General features: G+C 42.0%; 1 long non-coding RNA gene across 9 annotated transcripts in view; it reads right to left on the bottom strand.

Moving 5' to 3' along the window:
* The window catches only part of LOC135303815 (uncharacterized), a 90421-nt gene that overhangs the window by 44290 nt on the left and 35675 nt on the right, over positions 1-10456 (bottom strand). For 8 of the 9 annotated variants that reach the window (XR_010365194.1, XR_010365193.1, XR_010365196.1 and 5 more), the window contains exons 2-4: positions 7727-7837; positions 747-856; positions 315-488 (exon numbers count right to left, since the gene is read on the bottom strand). This is a non-coding gene — a long non-coding RNA (uncharacterized LOC135303815). Of the gene's footprint in view, positions 1-314; positions 496-746; positions 857-7726; positions 7838-10456 lie in introns of all 9 variants that reach the window. The other variant, XR_010365199.1, reaches the window with a different exon arrangement.

Here is a 10456-nt window from a genome sequence, read left to right as displayed (position 1 = left end):
CTTTGCAAAAGATTTAACCTGGAACCAGAATTTAAGATTTGAAAATAAGGTGCTTGGTTCCTCTGGCAAGGGAATACTCCATTAGCAGTGATGCACCAGAGCAGAAAGGAAAAATATGGACTACACCTCACTGTGACAAGGCTGACCCTGAGAGATTTGATAAACAGACCAATGTGTGGCCCTGCAGATATTTACCATATTCCTACAAGATCTTTTAGAAGCTATTACAGCAAAATAGTCTAAGTAGAAGCAGATCTAGGCTGAATCATTCTCCCAGCATGAGGTATGAGGTTGAATTCAAATCTTCTCAGTACCTTTCAAATCCAGATGAATCCAAAGACAAGGAGGGGCTGCCTGGAGCACTGGAGCTGCTGGCAGGTGGTGCACCTGAACTGCCCCCAGCCAGGTGGGAAGGAGATTGCCACCTTTGTCACCTCTTCTGCTCTTGAGCTGTGCCAAATGTTCATCAGCTGCTGTCAGCATCCCTCCTGAAATCTCAGAGGAAAAGGCTCAATTTTAGCAGCATGAGATCACTCCACAGGTCTTAGAAATATAAGTATGATGTCCTTCTCCCTTCTGCATGGCCACTGCACACAAAGTGAGTAGCCAGAGAGCTACATGGCACCAAACACCTCTCCAGCATTCACAGAAGAATTATTATGGAGATTTCAGAGAGAGGTGATGCCCAAGTAGTACAAGCTGAGGTTTAACATACTCCTTCCCAGCAATAAACACTCCTCACTCACCAAATTGCCCAAGGATGAATTTTCCAGAGGCATGGGGATAGGTGCTGCATTTCCAGCTTTATCCAAAATACCAGTTCACACAGCTTTCAGCAAATCACTTGCACTTAGCTCTACAAAAAGAACCTAGACTGAGCTTGCAAGAAACAGAGCTCAAGTCAGCAAAGCAAGAGGCACCTATATTCTGTTAGTTTGCTATGTGTGTCTGATTTTGAAAACACTCAGAAGCCTCATGCTGTTAGCAGGGCTGGGCAACTCAGCATTTTCGTAAAGCCTCAGCCCTAGGAGGATTGTAAAGCTCAATAGTCTTGCAGGTAGTTCACAGGTAGAGCAGAATGTGTTAGGTGAGCCAGCTGGGCAAATCTTTCAAAATGGGCGCTAACCTTTTTTTTTTTTTTTTGAAGGAAGAAGTGGAAGGTTCCCTCGTCCTTATTCTCAATGGCTATTTATGCCTCAGGTTTCAGCTTTTCTATTTCTCACATTCTGTGCTGCTTTAGTGTGTGGGTCTGAGCTTCACATGAGGGCATGGTGAGCTCTGTGCACAGAGCAGGGAGACAAAACAATTCCTGCTCCAGCTGGGCACCAAGGACAAATGATCCCAATCTCAGCCCAAGAGCACAAACCCCGTGGGCTGCAGAGAGAAAAACAAGCAGGATGGGACTGCAGGGGCTGCAGCTGGAACTGGACACTGAACTGCAATGTGCACATGGAGCAGAGCTGAGCCCAGGGAGAGACCCCGGCAGCGCTCGTGCATTTTGGGACCATTTGGGTTCATCTTGGGTGCAGCCCTGGCTGGGCTCTGGTGCTGCCCAAGGTGGATCCATGGAGGAGATCCTTGGAATGAATCCCTGCTTTGTTCTGTAGCTCTGCCCAGCCCCTGCTCTAGGGCTGCACAAGGCATCACTGTGAAGTAAAAAGTCAGCAACGGGTGACAGAAGAGTAATAAATTCCACTCTGCTGGGGGGCTGTGTGTTTTTTAGCAGAGTCCAGCCAAAGCCCCTCCACCTGCTTGCCACAGCCCCAGGGCAGGGGCCAGCACAGATGTGAACGTGGCAGAGCTGCACCAGCCCGGCAGGGACAGGCTCAAGCTTTGAGGAAGGCTGATGGGTTTGGACACAGCAATGTGGCACTTGTGGATCAGAGCTGGCCTGGCTTTCCTCTGGGGCACATATAAGGCTTCTCCAGAGGCAGAGTCTCTATGTCCAAAGGGCTGTGCAAATATTGATGGGCTTATCTCAGAGCCCTTGGAGGATGTGTTCTTCATCTTCACCGTGGCATCTTCTCCTGACTACCCAGTATTTTCAGGGAAGCTGTGACAATTCATTTATCACAGCCAGTTCACCATTCTGTAGTGAATTATGAAGCAGAATTATTAAAAGGTGTACTTTAGGATGTTCATTGCATTGTTTTTAAGAATCCTCTAGAGATGAGAAAACATGGCCAGAAAAATAACCTTAATGTGAGGCCCAATTTCAACACTGGAGTTTTGCCTTGCATGTTAATGTGTATGTTTTCATGCTTCAGCTACACTAACTGTACTCCTTTCCTGTTTCTATTTATTTTGGAAGCAATATATGTTTACTAAATCAGTTGAAAAGTGTTAATGATCAGTTCATAGAATACTAATGTGGATTCAAATTACTTTCACATGAATCAGGACAAATTAAAAACCACTATTTGATCATAAACTGCTTCAAATCCATGTCACAAGAACTCTAGTACCTTGAAATAAAGATTCCTTTCTTTCGTTTTCTTAAGACCTCATTAGATAGTTAAATTGATCAAAAAGGTGTGGGGATGAAAACACATGGATTATCCATGGTTCATGTAACAAAGAGAACGGATAAGGAAAGAGGAGGGTATCAAAACCAGGTGCTCTACAAGCAATGTTTCTCCTACGTGCCTGAGAAAGAAGTAGGAGATATGTAGGTGCAAGCAAAAGAGTGGTGACATGGCTACAGCCAGCCCTGACCCACAGCAGAGCACTGAGCCCTCAGATACAGGTGTGAAACCTGGTAACCTATGTGGACATGGGGCCAAAACATTCCCAAGAGAAATTCTGATTGCATCCCAGAAAATTCAGGCGCACTGCAAAGACAATCTCATTTTTAGTGACATTTCAGTGTGATCCTGTCTTGATCTGAACAAGGCTGTGTTTCAGAGCTGCCTTTCAAGTAAGTCTTATGGTCTTAAGGTAGGAATGATATGTTTTTTGTAGGAGTTTTTCTCCTCTGCTATGCCATGCCCACTCACAGGTGACAAGGAGCACGCCAGCTCTGGCAAACCAGCCTTCGTGGTGCTGCTGCTCACGGAAAAGCCTTTCCCTTCCATCTGTTAAAACCTGCCTTTCCCAGGCTCCCAGAAGCTGGAAGCGAACCTCTTAGTGCTTTATCACACAGGATGTGATGTGCTGCCCTGGCAAAACCCTTCTTACTTGGGTGTATCATGACAGCACACACCGTGGGTGCTGGGCAAGCCAAACTAGCATTGCTGAACAAATAGGTATTGGAGGGTAAAGCCACTTTTGGGAGGCTAATTGTAGCTGTACCAGGGCACTTGCTGGATCCCAGCACATTGAAGATGCACAGGAAGAATTTACCTCTGCTCACCTTCTCCTTATTTATGATGGAGAAATTGTGGACACAGTATTTCCTTAACCATGGTTGTCCTGAGTTGTGGTTTAGGAACCTAAGGCAGTATGTCAGGCTGGGTTTGCCTCTTCCACTATTGTTTTGCAGAGACCAGGTAGAACATTCAGCTTCCTTTATTATTTCTTTTTTTTTTTTTTTAATTAAAAAATGCACTTTATGATGGAAATTTTAAGCATGACAATTAAGACTCATTTAGGAGACTATCAGAAGGAATAAGCTCTCCAGCCTGCTCTATTTCATTCAAGACAATTTTGTCTAACTCATTTTTAACAAATTTAAAACATTGCCCAGATCTACTCCAGCTATGAGGCAGTGGCAATCAAGTCAAGCACCATTGACTGTGAGAATAGTGAACTGTATAAAATGACTTCTCAGCATTATGTAGTGTCACAGCACAATTTAAATAACATGTTCATTATTTAAGGTCTCATAATTCCTACATACGGAAATAGATTCAGGGAGTTGAGAGAGGATTTCAAGTTAAATAAATAAGCAACCTGTGTCATTACAACTGCTCTGTACATTCTTTAAATACCTGATAGGTTGTTGGAAAGTCCTTTTAAAATGAAATCCAGTAATACAAGGTGCTAATTTCAGCTGAGAGATGCATATACAGACAGCTGTTACATGTTGACTCTGCTTTTACAGGAATGAACAGAGGATTTGAGAGAAACTCTGCTTTCTGGGAAGGAATCCCAGCCATTATTATTGTGTTTATGTACAAAAAGGCTCTTAAAATTGTGATTACAGAAATTTAATACTAAAGTCATGATCTTTTCTATAATTTAAGTGCTTGTAGGTATTTGTTTCTGCAGAAGATGGCATATATTGCAGGTGTTACTGTCTTGATTTTCATATGCATTTAGAAGGTTTTAAAGTGAAACTGTTGCAATCACATTCTGACACTTCTGGTAGAACCATGGTTGAAGAAGGGTATTCCACACTTTTTTACAGCACTTAAATCCAGTTTCAGAATTTCTGGTAGCTCAGTAACTTCCAATACACTTAGAATATATACTTTCAACACATATTTAGCTCAATATACTTAATGAGATTTACAAAATACAAATATGTGACCATTAATACAGGAATAAAATGTACAGATATATTAACCTGAGCTGCTTATAAGTAGTTCTTAAGGAAATGTACCAATTTAATATTTGCTTTTGTATTTTGTAAGGCAAATAAATTAAAAAAAAAACATGTTTCTTCACTATGAGGGCAGTGAGACAATTAAGTGTGTGTTCCTAGAGAGGCTGTGGCTGCCCCATCCCTGGAAGTGTTCAAGTCCAGGCTGGATGGGGCTCTGAGGAACCTGAGACAGTGGGAGTTGTCCCTGACAAAGATGATCCCTAAGGTGCCTTCAAACCCAAACCAGTCTATGAGTCTATGATTCTATTTAACAAAGACAATCACAAAAGAAAAAGGACAAATAGCTTTCACCCAGAATTTCAGAAGTCTTTCCTACACCTCATACTCGCCCACTTGGGACTTGTTATGTGCGTCTGCTGAATTTGTGAGTGAGAGATGAATTTATCCCATGCTGTGAAGTATTAAGTATCTGAGGAGAAAACATTTCTCCTCATTTTCTGAGCAGAAAGTCGGTGTCTCTAGACAGAGCCAGGGCAGAGAGCTGTGTTCCCTCCTTACTGAGGAAGGAATGAGAAACCCTGTCCTCTTCTGGCTGACACTGGAGCAAATCTTTCAGAAACCTGGCACTTCTGGGGCATTTCTGAGTTTACTGTTCACTGCTGACCTCACAAAGCAGCCTTCCCAAAGGAAGACACAATTCCCCCCACCTCAGAATACACAGAAAGGCCCATGGGTTCCTCTTCCAGAGTGATGCTGCCCAGACACCCACGTACCACCAGGGCAGGGACTGAAAGTATTCTTGAAACTTTACGAAGCTTGGCTCTGCCATTTGCCATCTCTGTTGATACTCCAAGCTTTTCCCTTTGTCTTTTAGCCCCAGACATGAATACATAGGCTGCCTTCATCATTCCCTGTGTTCCAGCAACTTCTCACTCCTATTTCCTGGGCCAGTCTGTAAACAGACAGTTGTGTCTGCTGTGAACACAATCCCTCCTGAACCCCTCCAATGCCCTTTCCTAACTTCCTTCCTTTATTTCACCACATCACATAGAATTTGCTCTGTATTTTTGCCTTGGTGCTGTTACCATGCCACACCTAATGTTGAAGGTATCCTTTCTTTCTTAATACTTCTCAGTGTTACAAAGCAGCTTTAAACCAGATTTTAGGCATTTCTCCCACTGGATTTCTTCCTTTCTATGCTGGTCACTTGTCCATACACAATTCTTCCTGAATCCTTGTTCATGACTCAGGGGGAGATATTTCATATTTACCAGTGGATAACAGCACACACAAACTCTCACTTACTCCAGGAGGCCTTGCAGTATCTTGATATTGTATTGTTGTTTAACTTCAGCGCCTCAAAACAGGATCTGTCCTGCCAAACTTGTATTTATGCTTCACAGTACATCCTCATCCTCCTCTGAGTGCCCCTGGCACAGCTGGATGCTGTTCCTCTGTACAGCCTGATTTCCTTCAGTGGAATAACTGGCTCTGAGGGCAGAGGGGATGCTCCCACAGATTCTGTAAAGTCCTACAGCTTGGATATCTTGTACATCAAAGGCGACTCCAACAAGGGGAGAGAGGACGATAAGGAGGACTGTGTTTTATCAGAAGGATAATTAATTACTTTATTATACTGTACTATATACATTGAATCTAAACTGAATTTGTCACACACTTACTTTTGTCTCTAACTGTACAGAATTGTACTTAGCATCTGACTCTCTCATCTCTGTCTCGTGACAGTCTGACACACACACACATCTCCTGGCCCTGAGAGGCCAAGGAAACAAAACATCCTCACTTTGCATAAACAACCTACACATTGCATTCTACTTTGGCACAACACAGGCACAGCAAGTGATAAGAATTGTGTTTTCCCTCTCTCTGATGTTCAGAGAATGTGAATCTCAGAAATATTCCTGGGAAGAAGTGTGCCTTGCTTTGCTCTCTGAAGAGAATGTGGCAACATGGATGGCCAGGAGACCATGGATACAGGCACTTCCCAACACACCTCCTTGCTGGTGTGTACTGCTGCTGCTGAGGTACTGCAGGAAGTTGTAGTGGATTTGGCATTTATTTATCTGACTATTAAAAAGCCCCCACCAGGCCATGTCATTCCTTCAGTGAGCACATCCTGAGTTCCTGGGTCTCCTCTGCTGCCTGTGATCTCTTTTGGATTGCTAGCTGTGTACATGAACACAACCCCATGGGGCAGGCTCAAATCCATCCTTGCCCTGCGTCCTGACTTTGGGCTCTTGAGATTCTTAGAGGACAAGAAAAAGAAACAGGACAAATCAGAAATCCCTGTGTACACCCTCTCAGCTTCCAGCAATCAGCTGCTTAGGGGACTTGGAACTGGAACTTGCCACTGCACCATCATGTTAATAGTCCCCCATGGACCCATCGTCAATAATATATCTTATTTTTCTGAACTTGTAACATCCTGTGCAACGAGTTCCACAAAATAATTATGCCCTGCATGGCAAAAGTTTGCTTTAAATTCCCTGTGTGATTATAACACTGGAACCCCCTTAGGTCCTGTATTGTCAGAAACAATGCATTAGTCACTCCCTAATCACTTTCTCCATGACACTCATTATTGTGCACATCTCTGTCTTTTCCCCTTTAGTGGATCCTCTGAAGGGTCTGGATTATTTACTCTCTCTCTCTCTCTATTGTATTTTCTTATACCTCCCTATTTCAACCCCTTTGAAACACAGAAATCAACCAAGTACAGGATGCAAGATGAGGGCACATTTGAATTTTGTGCCTAGCATAGATTTTGACAGTTTGGTTTGGCCAGCCTTGACTGTGACTATATTAAATAATTGTGACTAAATTGTGACTAAATCCAAATAAAAAATAAAATATCATTGGCTAACAAATGGGAGTAGTAATAAACAGACTGGCTTCTCAAGGAATAATGTGTAACAAAGCAATAAAATAAACAGGTGGAATAAAACATAATAATAGAGAAGATAATTTCCAAATCTAAACAGGCAGTTCTTATCCCCAATATCTAGTGAAAGCTCCTTTGCTCTGGGGGGAAATTCTCAAAGTTTACCACTTCAGGGGAATGAAAATAAAGGGAAATGCAGAGTTGACTCTCGAGGTCTTTGTGATACAGCAGACAATTGCATCTGCTCTGCTATTGACCCCTTGAACAGGGTTTCAGAAAATCCATGCATTTAAGAAACACTACATGACAGCTTATTACTTGCCAGAACTGTCACTTACCTCTGGCTGCAAGTGACTCAGCTGAACAAATATCACCTCACTCTTTATCCTGTATCCATTAGCAACAGGATTGTCTTCCTCGTGCATGGTCAGCACAACGCTTCTTCTCTTCTGGAAGGAAATTTAAAAAAATATATATATTTAGGCTGAACAGCCCAATATTTTCATGAAATGCTTCTTGAGGCAGCTGCACCTCTGGACAATTTCAAAGCACCAGTATCAGGAGCTGGGCTCCTCATCCCTTGCTTTATCCTGGCAAACTCTGCTGTTCCTCCTCAACCCACAGTGGTTTGAGGCATGTCCTCACTAAGAAAAAGCAGTGTGCAGTCACAGTTAGGTGCCAGGGGGCAAAATCCCAGCCAGGATGCCACAGCCTGTGGCCACCTCAGTCCCTGCCCAGCCTGGCTCTCACAGACCCTGTGTGATCATTGCAAACTGCCTTGTTTTTCTTACTTTCTCCCCAGTGAAACAAATTTTATTAAAAGTAAAAGAAAGGGTTTGATACAACAGCCAGTAATCAATTTATCAGCCAGTAACTGAGGCTGGGATCTGTAATTGTGTTCTAAGTAAGAACTAGTACCCTTAATTCCTGCTTAGAGAATCAAGCAAGCAGCTCCTTGTCTGGTGCACAGAGCCTGTGCAGGTGACAGAGATGCAGAAAAGCTGCCAACAATTATGCAAGAACAGAGTCCCACACAACCTGCCCGTGCTCTTTGCTTTGATCTTTTGAGTCAGTGGATATTTGGATGTTCCTCGAGGAAACACTGATGTGCCAAGGCTCTTCTGTTATCATTAAGAAAACAAAGAACAGGTTGAGCGGGTGCCTCTCATTCTGAGGGCTTTACTAATCCAAAAGTTCATCTGTCAACTGACAGGTAGCTATCCAAAAATCCGTGAATACCTGTGTGAAAATAACCCTATGCTCCCAAATAGAGATGGAAAAGTGGAGGGTGCTATCACTTATTAGTCACTGAATCATTAACTAACCAGAATTCAAATTCCTTCTGGAAAAATAAAGAAGCTGTGCCTGACCCCAGTGAACTCCTCTGTCTTCTCTGGTGAGGATTTTAGAGATTTTTATGGAATTCTTTCACAGAGTGTGGTCATGGGAGAAGATTTAAAAAAAAAAAAAAAAAAGGCTAGGTAAACCAGCTTTGATGGTGGCTCATGGCACAGAATTTACAGTGGCAAAGGGAAGGAGGACAAAAAAGATTTGGTAGCCATCTGAATTTAGGTGATCAGTGAAAAGGCTTAAACCTCCAGAGTAGGTGGTGGGGAAAGGTGGCGAAATCATCTTTTGAACTAGATAAAATGAAGGAGCTGCAGACAAAGAGAAATTCACAGAACCATTGGGATCAGGAACTGGGGCTAAGATGACCCTTTAGAGAAATTACCACAGGTTGGGATTAAAAACATGTTGAAAAATTAGGTCATAATGCCTAGTCAGTATATGGGAAACATATATATATATAAAACATACATATAAACTATATATTTTTTTACAAGGCTGATGTAATTCTTTCACTTCTCAAAAAATTTGGCTGTAAAAAATTGCATTTGCATCTTGAATTCATATTTTCTGAAAGTTTTTGCGTTACATTCTGGTAAAGAACAGCACTACTAAAAATGTACAAGAGCAAATTGTATCAAAACCGGAAAAAGCACTTTTGTTGGTCATCATATCTGAATATGGGTGCATTTAGTAGCATTTCCAGTGTTTCTAGTATTTTTTAAAAAATTGTCTTTTGACTACATTCAGGTCAGGAATTTATGAAAATATCAAGGAAAGAAAATACTTCAAATATTTTAAATGAGATACTTTAAAGGTATATCAAAAAACCAAAAAAAGTCAAATAGCAGTTGGAGAGATTGGGATTGGTCAGTTATAATGTGCTGTTTGAATCAGCTTGTAAAATGAAGTAATATCTTTAAAAAGGTTTTAATACAGGCTGACACCAAGTCAGATATGTCAGAAGAGAGAATGTAGGTCACACTAACAACACAGGATACCATACCCTGAAACGCAGTGACACTGAAAAGGACTTCAGAAAATCAATTTACCATGAATTCCCCATGCAATCTATGGGCTAAGGTTAATGCAATATTTGCATGATTATGCAGGAGGCCATGATATTACAGGTGTGTCTCACTGATGGGACCTGCACTGCTGTGTCCAGCTCTGGCACCAAATTTTCTAATCACGATGATTCCGGGATATTAAAAGGGAATCAGAATGATTCATTAAATTATTGGCAATTGTGGAATCCTCCCTCACATGGATAACACATTGCACCAGGCACCCCCAAAAATGGGCAGGGATAACTCACCACAGTGTCAGTGGAGTGCTGGGAGAGAAAGTCCTGACACCAGGGCAATTTGTAATTAGCCAGCAAAGCCACAGCTGTAAGTAATTAAGAAAGAGAAGGTAGGCAAATGCAGGTTGGGGAAAAAAAAAAAAAGTCTGGTCTTTTAAAAAGCAAAGTATTAGGTGAAAATTAAGTACTTGAGAGCAGCAATGTAATAAGCTGATGTCTTTACAGTAAGAGTGAGTGACTTTACAAAAGATGCACTGCAGCTTGTCTGGGACCTGAGGCTGAAATCACATGGCTGGCATGATGCAAGAAATAACACCAGAGGTTCTTAATAACCAGAAAGCCTCAACATCATAATACATTCACTGGACTATGAATATTTTCACACAAAGAGGAAACAGAAGTCAAGGAAAAAGAA

Source organism: Passer domesticus, chromosome 6, assembly GCF_036417665.1.
Source record: "Passer domesticus isolate bPasDom1 chromosome 6, bPasDom1.hap1, whole genome shotgun sequence".
Classification (NCBI taxonomy): Eukaryota; Metazoa; Chordata; class Aves; order Passeriformes; family Passeridae; genus Passer; species Passer domesticus.
The sequence above is the reverse complement of the archived record's forward strand: the minus strand, read 5'-3'. Positions and strand labels throughout refer to the sequence as shown.